General features: G+C 39.7%; 1 protein-coding gene across 1 annotated transcript in view; it reads left to right on the top strand.

Moving 5' to 3' along the window:
* ITGBL1 (integrin subunit beta like 1) overlaps positions 1-16,390 on the top strand; it is a 142,976-nt gene that overhangs the window by 88,748 nt on the left and 37,838 nt on the right. The gene's annotated exons all lie outside the window — the stretch shown is intronic.

Raw genomic sequence — 16,390 nt, 5'->3', positions numbered from 1 at the left:
ATTAGAAGTCCTGTATGCAGTGACCTGGTTGCAGCATTACTGGATACAAAGGAATTAGTGGTGGTTCTTGTCAAGACACTGTAGTTAGAGGACCAAGCTGAGGGCCAGGGAAGAACAAAGGTGTTTTAATTATGTCTATGATTATGGACAAAATGCCTGTGGAAGGATATTCAGGTCATCGATAATGCTGCGCTACCCAGAGGTTATTCTATTTACCCAATCTTAATTGGAAATGTTCACAATGCTGCTTACTTAGGGAAGATGCTGCCACATGAATTTGTCCCAAATACTACCTTGCCACACAAGGAATTGCATTCATTTTATGTAGCTTGAGGAGTAAGGTATTCAACCCTCACTGCACAGAGGTTCAGATTTTTATGCAGAACACACACTGGAGCATATCTGAAGAGCAGCTCAAAGTGTCTCCCACCCTTTAAAGTTTCATATAAGCTTTAAGTGGACTCTGAAAGTCAAAGGAATGAACAGAAACCAGAAATATCACACACACATGCAGACTTATGTTTTTATGTATGTAATGGCATCCTGGAATTCTGTTTGCTCCTTATATGTTAGATTAAACTGTAGGTGAACTTTAATCTTTGTTGTGATTAGTAAATTTGATTGTTATCCTTAATCCATGCCTTTATCAAAAAGCACAGGATACTAACCTGTTTTATCATTATTGAAATGATAATTAACTTGAGCTGGCATGCAAATGCTATAAATTCTGGATCCTTTAATTCAAATTTTTGCCTCCCCGAACATTTTTTGGGCTTGTACCCAAATGAATAAGAGTTCTGGTTTATCAGTTTCAGCATGTTTTAATACTTAAAATCTGTTACCATAAACAAGAAATACGCTGATCTTTTCTCACTGTTCTGGATGTAGAAAGAATGGGGTAGTTAGCCTGAACAGCCTGCACTTTATTTCATATTAGCTATGTTTTTATTTTGTATCACAGATTCAAATATATTTTTACATATCTCTCTGTGACCTTTGCTGCTGATCCATTCGCAATTTCAATGTGATGCACCATTGATTATGAACTAATATAGATATCTGCAAGAAATAATCAACTCAGAGGCCTCTTGGTCTCATGTATACCTTGTATTGAATTTCATTATTGGCATCTTACACTCATTAGTCATAGGTGACTGATTTTTGACTGGAGATATCACAGTAATGTTATTGTCAGGAATGAATTTGTCCAGTTTTTGTGAGGATACAGATGAATCGTATTTGAATAATAAGCATTTCAAGTAATTAACACAGCAAAAAAGAAAAGGGTAATGATAAATAGAGGGTAAATAATAAGAAGTGTAAATATGCTTTATGATTTCCTATGCCTTAATAGTTCTTTGGTGGCAATGGCAACCAAGCAAAAGACGGGAAAAAAGGTCTGAAGAGACAGAAGGAAAGGCATTATGAATATAAATATAAATGCATTCATTAATATTAATACAGGTTTTCCTGAGGTCTGAAATGAAGTGGATAATGATGAGCAGTTGTATCTAAATCAAAGCAAGATATGCAAGAATCTGTCACCTGTTGAATTATCAAGCATGCCAAACTTCAGACATTAATTACAGTTCTGTTTGTGGGTCATCTCAGTGAATATATTAACAGCAGGTCACAGGAATTTCAGAGAAAACTTCTCATTCCTGATGTTGAGCATAGCGAGGCTTATGAGAATCTTGAAGAGATCATCAGTCTTTTGGTAGGAATCTTATACTTCTGTAAATTTGCAAGTTGTATCGGTTTCTGTTGAAATCAGGTAGATCTTTTCTCAGATGACGAACTTCAAGGATGATCTAATAAGCAGATACTATATAGAAAGAAAAAAGTGATCTACTAGAGTCCATTCTCCTGTTCGGCAGATTTTCTTGCTTCTATATTTAACTTGTAAATTCTTAAGATTAAGTTCATTTTCTTTATAGCAAACAATTATGAAACTTGATGTGATAGGTTTGGGTCATCTAGACTTAGCTGCTGTGTAACTAGGACATGCAAACATAGCCAGTGGTAAGTAATATCTAAATTAAATCTGAGGCTGGTTTAGCTCTAAATGATAACTCACACTAAATGACCTTATAAATAGGGCTTACTGATGTGGAATTGTGTATTGACTGTCATTTTGTCATATGATAAGTATAGCTGTGTTTCTGAAGAGCTCTTTCTGAGGTGGTAAATGTGGTTCTTTCTCAATGGGAATGACTCATGTCATCACAGATTTGATATTGTGACATTTTCAGGTTTTATTCCATCTTATCCATGTGGCTTAGTGTTGTACTCTTCAGTGTGTTATACGTTGACTGAACTGAGTCAGAAAGGTGACATAATCTTGTCTAGATTCATTTAAAAGGATTGTGGAGCAATAGATCCTTTAGATAATGGAGTGTGATAATGATTTGTTCTGCTTTAAAACTTGTAAAAAGGAAATTTCCTCACTGAGGGATGACTTTTTGACAACTATCTCTGATAAGCTAGGAAGAGGCTATTCCACCTTTTATAATAGCAAGTTTTCTTCAGGGACTAACATGCCTAGATTTCCAGTGGTGAACCATTTAGCCATAGTTAAGGTAGATGACTATCCTTTAGGCACTATAACTTTTGAATATTCAAATTTAAAACATCATTTTCTTTTATCTTGCTGGTGCCTCTTTAAGAATTCAGATCTGTGAACTACTGAGTGAGATTTACTAGCGCAGGCACTCACAGGAAGTGAGTCTCAGATTCAGAAGCTTAAAGCACTCTAATTGCTACACTTCTTTTTCTTAGTCTTAGGGCAAAGTTTGGCTCAGCAGACAGGCAGAATTTTTCAATCTTCTTCCAGAGGCAACTAAATAAGCCAGTCAGGGACTTGATTACAATCTTTACATGGAATTACTTTATGTCAGTAAGGATTGTGCAGTGCTAAAGGCAATGTAGTCCATATATTTTACAGAGAACATGTTATAGTCTCTAAACCCCTTTGCCAGAATCCCAAATACTTTGTGTCTCATGCAGAAAACTTTGCAAGACATTTCTAGCTTTCTGTGGTGGCATGACTGGCTGGGTAGATGAAGGGAGGGCAGTGGATGTTGTTTACCTCAACTTCAGCAAGGCTTTTGACACTATCTCCCCATAACATCCATACTGGTATGTGTAGGAAGAGTGGGTTAGATGAGTGGACAGTGAGGTGGATAGAGAACTGGCTGTGCGGCGGAGCTCAGAGGGTGACGATTAATGGTACAGTCTGGTTGGAGGCCTGTAACCAGCAGTGTTCCCCAGGGGTCTGTGCTGGGTCCAGTCCTGTTCAACATATTCATCAATCACCCAGATGAAGGGACAGAGTACTCCTCAGCAAGTTCTCTGATGATACCAAGCTGGGAGGAGTGGCTGATACACCAGAAGGCTGTGCTGCCATCCAGCGAGACCTGGACAGGCTGGAGAGATGGGCTGAGGGGAAACTCATAAAATTAAACAAAAGCAAGTCAAGGTCCTGCACCTGGGGAGGAACAACCCCATGCACCAGGACAGGTTGGGGGTTGACCTGCTGGAAAGCTGCTCTGCTGAGAAGGACCTGGGAGTGCTGGTGGGCAGCAAGCTGACCCTAAGCCAGCACTGTGCCCTTGTGGCCAAAGCGGCCAATGGTATCCTGGAGTGCATTAAAAAGAGTGTGTCCAGCAGGTCAAGGGAGGTTATCCTCCCCCTCTTCTCTGCCCTACTGAGGCCACATCTAAAGTCCTGCATCCAGTTCTGGGCTCCCCAGGTCAAGAAAGATGGAACTGCTTGAGCAAGTCCAGTGGAGAGCTACCAAGGTGATCAGGGGACTGGAGCACCTTTCTTATGAGGAAAGTCTGAGAGACCTTGTTTTGTTTAGCCTGGAGAAGACAAGACTGAGGGGGGATTTCATAAATACTTATAAATATCTACAGGGTGGGTGTCAAGAGGATGTGCCCAGACTCTTTGTAATAGTGCCCAATACAGGCCAAGGGTCAATGGGCACAAGTTGGAACACAGGAAGTTCCATCTGAGTATGAGGAAAAACATCTTCCCTGTGCGGGTGCCAGAGCAGTGGCACAGGCTGCCCAGGGAGGGTGTGGAGTCTCCTTCCCTGGAGACATTCAAAACCCGCCTGGACGCGTTCCTGTGCCCCCTGCTCTGGGTGTGCCTGCTCAAGCAGTGGGGTTGGACAAGATGGTCTCCAGAGGTCCCTTCCAACCCCTACCACTCTGTGATTCTGTGATTTTGGTGTGGTTAATGCCCTTGAGTTCTGCTGAGTATTTTCTATATAGTTTTACACATAGGAGGCCTTCAGAGGGTTCTCCATTCACTGAAATAAATACTTGTGGGAAGGTACTTAAATCTACATTTCCTCAAGATGTTTTTGCTGAATTGCCATACTAATGATGTATTTCTATAATGTGATTTGCCTAATAGTGGCAGAAATGTTTCTGTGTAAGGTACTATTATCAATAACAAAAAAAATGTGTAATCAGTCGTGTATCATGTAAATCTTCATTCAGCTTTTTAAAATTCCTTTGGGGATCGTGGGGACTGAATGTAGAAACCCTTATGGCAAGGTGAAGTGTTCCTGCTGTATCTGAGTATCTATGTACATCTCAGTAGTGAAGCAATTAAAAAAAAAAAAAGATAAAAATAGGATAAAATCCAAATAACGTAAAATGGACCTTGAAACCAGTTGTGGTTTAACCCAGCAGGCAACTAAACACCACGCAGCCGTTTGCTCATTCCCCCTCAGTAGGATGGGGCGAGAATTGGAAAAAAGGTAAAACACATGGGTTGAGAAAAAGTAGGTTTAATAGGACGGAAAAGGAAGGGGGAAATAGTAATAATGATAAAAGAATGTACAAAAAAAGTCACGCACAATGCAATTGCTCACCACCTGTTGACTGATGCTCAGCCAGTTCCTGAGCAGTGTCCGCACTCCCTTGGTCAGTTTTTGTTCAGCATGACATCATATGGTATGGAGTATCCCTTTGGCCAGTTGGGGTCAGCTGTCCCAGCTGTGTCCCCTCCCAGCTTCTTGTGCATCTCCAGCCTCCTTGCTGGCAGGGCAGTGGGAGAAGCTGAAAAGTCCTTGACTTAGTATAAGCACTGCTCAGTGACAACTAAAACATCAGTGTGTTGTCAACATTATTCTCATCTTAAATCCAAAACACAGGACTATACCAGCTACTAGGAGAAAAAAAAAAAAACTTTATCCTAGTTGAAACCAGGACACCAGTGCAATAAATTGAAATGAAAAAATACTGGGAAAATATCCATTCTATTTTCCTCCTCCTATATTGGGTGCAGACGGCAAGGTGGTGGTGGTTGGGGAGGCTGCCCTGTGCCGGACACAGATGTTTCCACTCAGCTCCACCAGACCTACTGCAAGGCATGGCTGAGCCCCCCAGTCAAGATGGTGGTGCCTCTGGGAAAACATATTTAAGAAAGGAAGAAAATTATGGACAAGGAGGAGGGAAAAAATAGGTGAGAAACAGCAGTATGACCACTGAGGTCAGAGAAAGGAGGAGGAGGAGACACTTCATGGAAGACCAGATTTCCACTGCAGCCCATGGAGGACACACACCTGAGCAGAGGAAAAGCATGAGGAGAAAGGAGCAGCAGAGGGGAGCTGTTATGGACTGAGCAGAACTTCCAGTTTCCCACCCCGTTGTGCCGCTCATGGCAGGGAAGGAGATGAGTCGGGAGTGGAGGATCGGAGAGGAACATGGGAAAGGGTTAGTTTTAATGTTTGTCTTTTCATTTCCCGGTAGCCAAATTAGCAATTAAACTCTATATTTAATAGTACTAGATATTAAATATTCATTAATAATTAAATATATTATTATTAAAATTAAATATTTTTTTTCTCAAGTTCCATCTGTTTTGCCCACTGAATTTAACTTTGCAAAGACAGTTTGCAATTCAGGTGTTTAGATTCCATACAGACACTTACGTACTGAGGTCATCAGTTTCTGTTTCATTTAAGAACAAAGCCATATCTTCAAGAAAGGCCTATGACCCTGATGTGGAAGGTGAACATAGCACTTTCTCTGGTGGCATTCTGCTGATTAAACACCTTCATTACTATAACCATTTGCAATATAAATACCTAACAAGTAATTGATACTGTCTCCTCTAATTTCTACAAGAATTTGAAAAATAACCAAGAACAGATTCTTGGTCTGGCCCACATGGAAAGAGGAAAAATAGTTCCCTTTTCCCACAGATCGAAAGTTCGTGATCATCACATTTTAATTTTAGCAAAATAAGTCTTATTCCTACTATTGTATTTATCTATACATATGCTGCTTTAGTAATTCGTTTGTCAAATGGTAGTTATCCTTAGCCAAGATGAAATCAAACCCAAAAATCATTATGTGAGATTTTGTGTAATGGTGGCATTGGCAATCACGTACTAAGAGTGGATAGTGACTCCTAATACCTGGTCTGAATAATCTGGGCAGGTAGAAGCACAAACGGCCAATATTTTACCAAAATGTCTTTACAGCTACGTTCTGCGTGGTCTTATTAGCTCCTCACTTGGTGTCGCATTAGAAGAAATATCTGGGTAGTACAAATACACAATCCTAAAATCATCATTCAGAAAACGTAGCCATTGTACTGTACTTGGTTTTGAGTATGTTTTAAACAAGGTCCAGTAGTACTGAGTTTGGAATTTCTTTACAATTGGCACTAAATAGGTACCAGGATAGGAAAGAATGGTAGATATGACACAATCAAGGCCTACATCTCTAAAAATTGTAAAAAATGATGCTATACTAAGCGTAAATATATACATTTCTATAAACTTACACAATCATGAAAAAAGTTAGTAGTAAGGAAGATTCTTTTCAATTCCTTCCTCTCTTCTTTTTTTCTACTTCATAGTATTTTAAAAAACAATACTCAGAGGTATATACTCCCTTTGTTCAGCTTTTCTATTTAGCAAAACTGTGTATCCTACAAAAAAGCATTAAAGGTTAGGCTTTTGATTTTGATAGTTACTGTTTTCACAAGTAACAACAGATATCTTTAGATCGAGCAGTGACTTATTAATGGAGAAGTTGAACAATTGAGAGTTAAAAAACTATCCAGTTTTTTTCTTTCTTTCTTTTTTTTTCCCCAGCACCATCTGTTTCATTATTAAAACACACCAAAAAGTTGAGGTAATATTCTGGATGGTAATGATGTGGTGAGTGGGACCTGTTCTCCATTCCAAAAGGCCTCAAATAACGGTGTTTCTAATTAAGCCTGTAACAAAGTGTATTACACAAATTTTATACTCCTTACAGCTGTGTAAAGGGCTGTGAATTTCACAGAGAAATACATCACAGGATAGTTTTGTAGTTTTGCAGGTAGCTTCAAGGTAACCTCTTGCTTCTGAGATAGCTCAGATCCTTCTTAGCGTTTGCCTTCAAAGACACCACATTAGTGTTAAGGAAGCATAAAATACTGAATGGTGAGTCTTTTAAATGGTACTATTTGTGTGAGAGCAGATGCATAATGGCAAACTAATGATTCTACTGTGTCTATATGTTTAATAAAATAAACTGAGGTTTATATTTAGGGTCTGCATTTAGTCACCAGCTATCTTGGGCTTAGTTTCAATTACTCTGTGATCATTTGTATTCTCTTAGTGCCTCTGGTCTCCACTCGGGAGTTGGCAGCAGTATTTCTGTGAGTACTGTATGCCAATGTGGCAACAGGTGACGGCTCTTGTCTGAAGAGGTTTCTTGTTTAAGGAGGGACCGTTCTGTTCTGTTGACAATGAATAATGGCATATGGGAGATGAAAGGGAGCACTGCCTTCTCAGACTTAGTGTTAGCTGAGATTTTAATTGTTCTTCTGTGTTATCAATTATAATATTTTCTTTGTTCCAGGGTTCAACAAAGTATATGTTTAATTGTGAAGCTTGATATTCCCCAGTCAAAAATACATAAGCAGGTACTAAAAAACAGCATGAAAGAATATTTCAAACTTTTAGTCTGAAATACCAAGTAACACCGGCCTTCACTGCCCATAGTGGGGCTCAATAACCTTCCTAATTGCTTACCACCTTGGCAGAAGAATGAGGAGTAATTCCAGGTATTATATAACATTTCAAAACATCACAGATTAATTAGATTGTACCATATGTTTATTGCTTCCTTCATATTTACTCTGTCAGGAATTCTTTGCACTGCTTTCTGTTTAGTATGATTTGGGTTTGTATTTCTTGTTATGAAGACTTCTGACAAAGAGAAATATTGCACAGTTCTAGTAATTAGGCCAGACTTGGTACCTGGATGAGAAATTTCAACACATTTATCTACCTGATTTTTTATTCACACCTTCAAAGCTTCTGGCAGCTGCTTCAAAAAGGACTTTGGGATATGGTAAGGAACAGGAAAAATTTCAAAAGGAAATGCAAACTCTTGCAGAATTATTATTTTTTTGAAGCGCTGTTTGATAGCAGCTGCAAGAAGGATTATGTTCATTTCACAAGTGCAAAGTGCAAATGCATCAATGGCGATGACATTTACAATTCAACCCACAGCATCAGTGTATTCCAAATCACATAGAAGAGTGCATATTCATGGCTGCATTCATAACACTGCCCATATTTATGGTTGTGTTTTCATTCTTAGGAGCCAATGAGATCTGCCTACAACTCTTTCAAATTTTTTACCTTCATTTGAAGGTTCTGAAATTATTTTTCTGATTGTTGTTTGATTTCCTTTTGGGTAAAAAAAAACACCCTTATTTTGAGAACAGAACGAGGCAAGGAGTGATTTCCACTCCCCAACCCCACCCCCCACCCTGTCTTCCCTCCTAAAGGTTTATCCCTTTGATACCTGGAAAGAAATGGGCTTCTCTGTACTGTGAGTCAAATAAGAATGGTTATAATTCATGAATGTTGTAAGCCTTTTCTCATCTGACTTTTTTATAGACTATCATTTCTGCTTGTGGATCCGTAGGCACTTTTGAAGTGATCACTGGTCTTCTGTGAGGGGTGCATGGAAGGGAGCCGAGCTTTGTAACATGAAGGTTGGCACATCATATCTGAATCTTCCAAAGCTTTTCATGGTCAGTGAAGGGGTACAGAATCAGATATACTATTGCTTTGCTTCAGTACAGGAATTCCTTCATTTTTCTGTTTTGTCTAGGCTGAATCAGGATGTCTTTCTGTGTTTTGACAGATTTATTCAAACTATAACCTTAACAAATATTCTATGACAGGTGGAATTCCAGTTCATAAACAGGGTAGCACAAAACTATTTTCAGAGTCATCTGTAATTATAAATAGATGATGCCTTCCGTTAATATACATTATGAGGTTACAGTCAAACTGTCTAACATTAAAGTGGCATCCAAATTCCTTCCGTGGATAGGCCCTAACTTCTGGGAAAAGAGAAAAAGAGGGTGCAAAACATATGTATGTATTCCATAGTCAAGTTGTTGTGCACAAATATCCGAGCCCATTTACTTAGACTTCTTGTTTCTATTGAAATTACTTTTTTCTTTTTTCTGAATCACCGTGAAATCTACATTTGTCTCCCAGATATTTCAGACACACCCCGCAGATACAGCTGATTAAGAGCCAACCACTGGTTGGAGTTTCCCTCAGTGCTTTCCACTGATCTGTTTTTGTTTATTATGTGTTTTGTTTTCTTTATTTCTATGATACATTTGTGCAGTCTTATTTAGCCTTCAGATCGTCAAGTTATTGGAGCATCAGTGCACATGGCATGAAAAGAAATGAGTCATTCACCCATTCCCAATCTTTTGTTTCCTCAGCTGATTGAAGGGTTCAATAAATTACTGTGGTTCATAATGACTATAAAAGTTAAACACTATTTTTATCTATTCAGCTGTGTTTTAAATACAGGATTGGGATCTATCATTCTGTCATGGAGAGAGGCTCTGGAAGCATTTGACAACTTCTAATCTTTCCTCCTTCACATATTCATGAGAGAGGAAGATTATGCATGCAAGCAATAACTTTACACATTAATTATTGAGTCAGATATCAGGAGGACTATAACTTCATGAAAGACAATGCACAGAAATACTTGATTTGAAGAAAAGATAAAACTCAAGGGCAAAAATCCTGGGGTTTGAATAACAACAGATAATTTCCTGTCCTTCCTTCTCTATCCCTTATCTAAGTTTCAGGCTAGAATATCCGTATTATGAAAAGTCCCTAAGGAAGAACAGAAGTGAGCAGCCGAAGATACAGCCGTTCATTGGGCTCATCAATGGGTTTGAGCAATGTCTGATTGGTGCCTATTATAGTGGTGTAATGAGATCCATCTCTCAGTGAATCAGGTGTGTTTCTTAGCATGCTGCAAGGAGTCAGCAAGGCCATGACCCTGTAACTTTCTACACTTTGATATGTTACTTTCTTCCTGGAAAGAAGGTGGAGCCAGCCAGTTGCCTTGCCCAGATCATGCAGCATGAATGGTGGGCTTCTAGTACATCCTTCTCCCCTTTTTATTGCCTTCTTGTCTGACTAAATCCAGTGCACCCATCTCAATATACCAAACAGTGCTGAGGTAGCTCCTTTATTTCTTCATGACTGTCGGTGAATCATACTACTAACTCCAAGTAATTCAAGTGGGTGTATTTTGGAAGCCCCTACACTCATTGTTAGACTACTATTGCTTTTTTGAGGTTAGCACTTATAATTCATCCTGGTATTATACAGGAATAATTCACTGAAAGGATTTGTTTGAAAGAGTGAGAGAAAAAACCACTTCTATTGCCCTTTCATCTACACACTGTAACATAGAAACAATGCTTGGCAGGAGTTAACCCATGATCTTGAATAATCTTTCACAGATTAGAAAATGGAGACATACTGAGCAATTCTTTTCATTCAAGTGACATTTGGATATGAAGCTTCCCACAGCCCTTTTTTTCAGGTGTTGTGGACTGGATATGAAAGGAAATTAGTGCAGAATGAGAGATGGCTGTTGTCTTTAACCTGCAGAGTCTCATGATATGCTCTATAGACTAGAGACCCTGTGGTTTAAGATCATAAATATTCCAGTTCTAGTAATTTTGGCTTTTTCTGTATATTGCATATGATAAGAACCAAGCAGTTACAGTTGTCTACATACATGTACGTAAGTGAATGAACACAGTAGAAATGACACTTGGCACTGTTGCATAATTTGTCCTGTGTTCAGCTGTAATATATCCTGCTATACAAAAGGGGCCCAGGTAAGGGGATCTGGGTTGTGTAATGTGGAATTGCCAAACTTTTGTACTTTTGAGGCTTTATCCTACTGTCACACTTGTTTTGCCACAAATTGTTCTAGTACCTCCTAGAATACACTTAATTTAAAAAATTTTTGTATTATTATTTTGTGTGTGTGTGTGTGTGTGTGTGTGTGTGTGTGTGTGTGTGTGTGTGTGAAGGTGTGCGTTGATGTGCTTTGAACCTGTCTTGGTAAAAAAACAGATATCCCTCATAGACTTATACTGACACTTTGTTTCTTCATAGTTGTAGACTTGAAATGATGCTATTGTGAGAACTTTGTTATACATCAAACTTGATCTCAACAAAGTACAGGAAAATGCATTGTTTAAAAGATTTAGAGCAATCTGTTTTTAAAACTAGAGAAATCTCAACAGCTTGAGGTTGTTTCACACCTGTCTTCAATCCATGTAATTTGCTTTAGTTATCCGTGTTTTCCTTGCAGACTGCCCTGTTCATGACCACCTTGTATGAGAATTCCCCTATTAAATTCTTGGCTTAGCTTTGCATTCAAGTTGTTGATCTGCTTTTCAGGCTTGCTGCCTTGCTTTGTTAAACACCACAAGGCTGTTTGTCCTCTTGAATTTCTTTGAATAACCTTTTGTGGTGTTTGGAATTCATTCTAACCTATGTATGCTCTTACACAACACGCCCACCATATCCAAGTGCCTTTCAGTTGCCTGCTAAGGAAGAGTGCTACCACTTGAGATTTGCTCTTTTTCTCACCCTTTACCGATGGAAGAGTATTTTGTTTTGAGGGTGTGAATTGCTGAATTATGTTAGGAGACACTGAAAAAAAATGACACCTTGTCCTCAGGGCAGAAAATGTTAATATTTGTGGCAGTCCTCATGCTCTGTACATTTCTGTTTTCCAGTTGCAGACCTGCTCCTGAGAATCTCTCAGTGCAGCGTAGATTAGATTTTGTTTTGTTTTTGGTAAAATACCCTTGTGCCTAATCTGGATTTGAGAACTTACTGTAGATCTTGTACTAGAGCTTAAGACAAACCATCAGTTATTATAGTCAGTGCTACTGACTGACTCAAAGATAAGAACACTGAGTATTTTTTTATAAGATATTTGATTCTTTAATCAAAATAAACAGGGGAAAAAAAGTTGAAATTTCTTGATAGAACATTTAGGAAGATTAATCCTGTCATTGTTTCATTTTAAAAATTGGCTCATTTCTGACAGGATGTCTTACAAACATTCATCTTCCCTAGGAAATACATTTACAATAAATGTGGAGCCCAGTTTTAATAGTCTAAGACTGAAAAGTAGAGTACTTCTTTCTGCCTTAATGAATGTCACTTCACTTCTAACTCTGAGGTTCTTTCTGAGGACCCTGCACCCAGCAGGGCAAGAAAAGTGAGTTACTTGAAGTGCATCCTTTATAGAAATTTGAAATCTATCACTGTTTTAAAGGTAGCTGGCAAACGCACGTTTTTAAGAATTAATTTCTGTGTTAGTTAGAAGTCAGTAAAATATGTTGCTATCTTGATTCTGGTCCTAATTTATGTATGTAGAAAAAGTATAATCTGTTAGTCAAAAATAGTATACAGCCTTTGCAAAACAGATACATAACTTTGTTTTCAGAGGAATACAAGGTGGAGATGTTAGGTTCTATAAAGTATCAGAAAATGTTGACTTCTTTGAAGTGAATCAGAAAGTATTGACTATAAATGCATGTTGTGCATTTCCACCACAAGCTTTTGGGAAACTTGTATTTGTTTTTCCCCCAAATCTCAATGATCTCTAGGTAATCAACCAACTTCTTTTTTTTCTTTGCCTCCTACAGGGGAGGTATTGTAATAATTTATGTTAAAATTCTGTGATTTTTCTGGGTAATGGAAACCCATGAACATCCTGTGCCATAGTAGATCAGTGGAGGAAAAAGACTAAGATGAAAAAAATATTTACTGTGAGGGTGGCCACACAGTGGTAGAGGTTGCCTAGAGGTTTTGTGTAGTCTCCATCCTCGGAGTCATTCAAAACCCACTGGGCACAGTCCTGGGCAACATGCTGTAGGTCACCCCGTGCTGAGCAGAGGGGTTGGACTAGATGGTCTCCAAGGGTGCCTTCCCACTGCAACTCTTCTGTGATCCCCATTGATTAAACTGTTAGTCACATTAGCCGAAAAGACTTTCCCACAAGGACACATAAATCTGTTGAATTTTGTGGCATCTCTTCATGGCAAGTTTCATTTTCCCATCAATACAAATGAATTAATTTCAATTAAAGGTAATGTATTGAAGCCCCTTAGGAGTAGGAGACAGCAGTAGACGCTTAGTCCATCCTTTTGCTAATTTGCGATGGTGTGATTCCATGGTATTAGGCTAACACGTGAGAGTAGCATTGTTCATATATTCTAACGAAAGGGAAAAGCTAAGACACTCCTCAGTGTATGTATCTCTCTGGTTTATACATCTGCGCAGATATTGCTCCTAATTCATGTTGTGCTGTGTTCCGTTTTTTCCTTATGTAACAAGTTCATGAGAATTGGAGGGTCACTCATCGCTTAACTGTGACTCGTTCCCTTGCAGCAGGCAATCCCTGTGACTGCCTGGGCTTCTCTGGGAAGAGAGCATGGATGGCAAATGAAGAGCTAGAGGAAGGAGTTTAGAGAGCTGCTCCTTCTGGGCTTCAGGTTCTGCAAGAATACATCTCCCTAGTTACCACAGATCGCATCTAATCAAGGGCCTTATATGGTATATACAGCTCTCTAGGAGTTAATGAAATTCTTCAGAAAGAGATATCATTTCATTAGGAACATAGGCCATCATCTCAAAACTCTTCAGTATTGCTAAGAGCTTGTCCATAGGGTCTTCTACAGAAAAGTCCTGAGTTTGTGTTTCACAGGATGTTGTCCGTACAAGGTCTAGCTCGAGACGTGAAACCACATTAGCGTAGCAGCATGCTTGAGTTGTTAAACTCTGCTAAGCATCTGTATTCATGCTGATAACTGAGTTTTGGACCCAGCTTTTTTGGAAAGACTATACAGATCAATCCTTAAAGGTTTTATCTCCTTCCTAGCAGAAGCAGAAGAATGGGGTTAAAGCTGACGCGTAATTTCTTACCCTTCAGTATAGAAGCAACCAGGGACTTGTTCTGTGTTTGCTTTTTAGCTATACTTGTTGAAAATGATGTGAAACAGAATTGCACCATTTGACTTGTGTCTTTCACACTGTTGCAGACCTGTGCACATGCTGCAAACTATACTGTACCTGTCATTCCAAATTTTCCTCTATTTGGAAGTTATTTTAATCTGAAATTTTGGGGGGGTGGGCTTATTTTTCCTAGAATTATATTGATTTTCAGTGTCATGATAAGCCATGCGATCATGTGATTTTGGTACAGCTGGCTCTGAAAGCTCAGCATTTGTTACTTTTTGCCTTTAAGAAACACTTGCATGCGTGTTGTTTTGCATGGGCTTTGTGTACCAAAGGTACCTCTATCATTCTTGTGCTGGTTTTGGCTGGTATCAAGTAAATTCCCTTCACTGTAGCTCCTGTAGCAGTGAGGGACCTTTCCAGCTCCCTGTGCTCTGCCACGTGGGCGGGAGGCCGGGGGGGCGGGGCCACAGCCCAGACAGGTGACCCCGACTGGCCAATGGGGTGTTCGTTCCACACCATGTGACGCCACGACCGGTACATTAATGGGGGCAGTTGGTGCATGGGGGGGCGGTTGCAGCTCGGGGACTGGCGGCGTCGGGTCGGCGGGTGGTGAGGGGCTGCGTCGCGTGTGGTTTGTTTTTGTTGTTCATTCCCCCTTCCCCCCACCGTGGGTTTCACCTCTCTCTTGTTATTTTCCTTTTCATAGCATTATTGTTGTTATTATGGTTTTGTTTTAATTATTAAACTGTTCTTATCTCAACCCATGAGCTTTCTCACTTTTTACCCTTCTGATTCTCTCCCCCATCCTTCCAGTGGGGAGTGAGCGAGCGGCTGTGTGGGGCTGAGCTGCTGGCTAAACCACAACAAATCTGTACTACATTTTATTCAGATAAAGGTCTTTTTGGGAAAAAAATACCCATGAAAATAATTGCATTAGTCACACAGAAAGGGAAATGTAGATTCATACAATCATAGAATGGTTTGTGTTGGAAGGGACCTTTAGAGGCCATCTAGTCCAACCCCTTGCCCTGCAGTGAGCAGGGACATCTTCAACTAGATCAGGTTGCTCAGAGCCCCGTCCAGCCTGGCCTTGACTGTTTCCAGGGAAACATTCTACCGCCTCTCTGGGCAACCTGTGCCACTGTTTCACCACCCTCATGATAAAAAATTTCTTCCTTATATCTAGTCTGAATCTACCCTCTTTTAGTTTAAAACTATCACCTCTTGCCCTATCAAAATTTTGCCTTTGGCACGTCTCTTGACATTTAGGGTGGGGTTCATTTGGTTTTGTATGATGATTTTATTGGTCTGCTGATCACTGAACCTCTGCTTAGCGGTGGTGGCTTTTTTAGGGTAAGCCTGGATTGTATTTCAGATAGATACTAAAAGTGAAGGTAGTTTGTGTGTATTATTTTATATGTATTTCTTATAGTGTATAAACTATTTGGTTTGTAGATAGTTTTCACTTGTGTATTGAAACTTCTTGGGAAAATACATTTCTTTTTCATTAAGTGCAGCTATAAATAAAGTAGTGGAGAAGCAATAGGGATGGGTGTAATGCTTCCTGTTGTGATCTCTGAGACAGGATAGATGAATGAGTCATTCATTTAAGTAGCAGTGCTGATAATGAAGGCTTCAAGGAAAATATTAAATTCTGTCATTGTGATCTGCCAGTGCTCAGGCTCCTGATCCTGAGAGCAGCAATCCCAGGCTCTCCAGGTCTGCTGCAATGCAGCCGGCTCTGGCAGTCGCCCGCTGCTGGTCTGCCTGCTGACCCCTTTTCCTGTCATAACTTCTGAAAGCCAAACTATTACTGTGCAAGGTGGAGAGACCTGACGTCTCCGGCAGTGATGCTGAGAAGCGTGCAGCCTCACTGCTGGGGAGGAGGCAGGGCTGCTGCTCTTGGGAAGGAAGCAAAGAGTGACTGACTTTTGAAAATAAATGCTTCATTTCTGTGAGTGTGCGTGTGTGTGCGCTGCAAGAGTTTTGACGTGTTTTGCATGCTACTGATGTTATAGTACATGTGGTTGCTGCTTATTTTCA

The sequence above is a fragment of the Phalacrocorax carbo genome, chromosome 1, assembly GCF_963921805.1.
Source record: "Phalacrocorax carbo chromosome 1, bPhaCar2.1, whole genome shotgun sequence".
In the NCBI taxonomy this organism is placed as follows: domain Eukaryota; kingdom Metazoa; phylum Chordata; class Aves; order Suliformes; family Phalacrocoracidae; genus Phalacrocorax; species Phalacrocorax carbo.
Note: the sequence above shows the minus strand (reverse complement) of the source record. Positions and strands in the feature narration are given on the sequence as shown.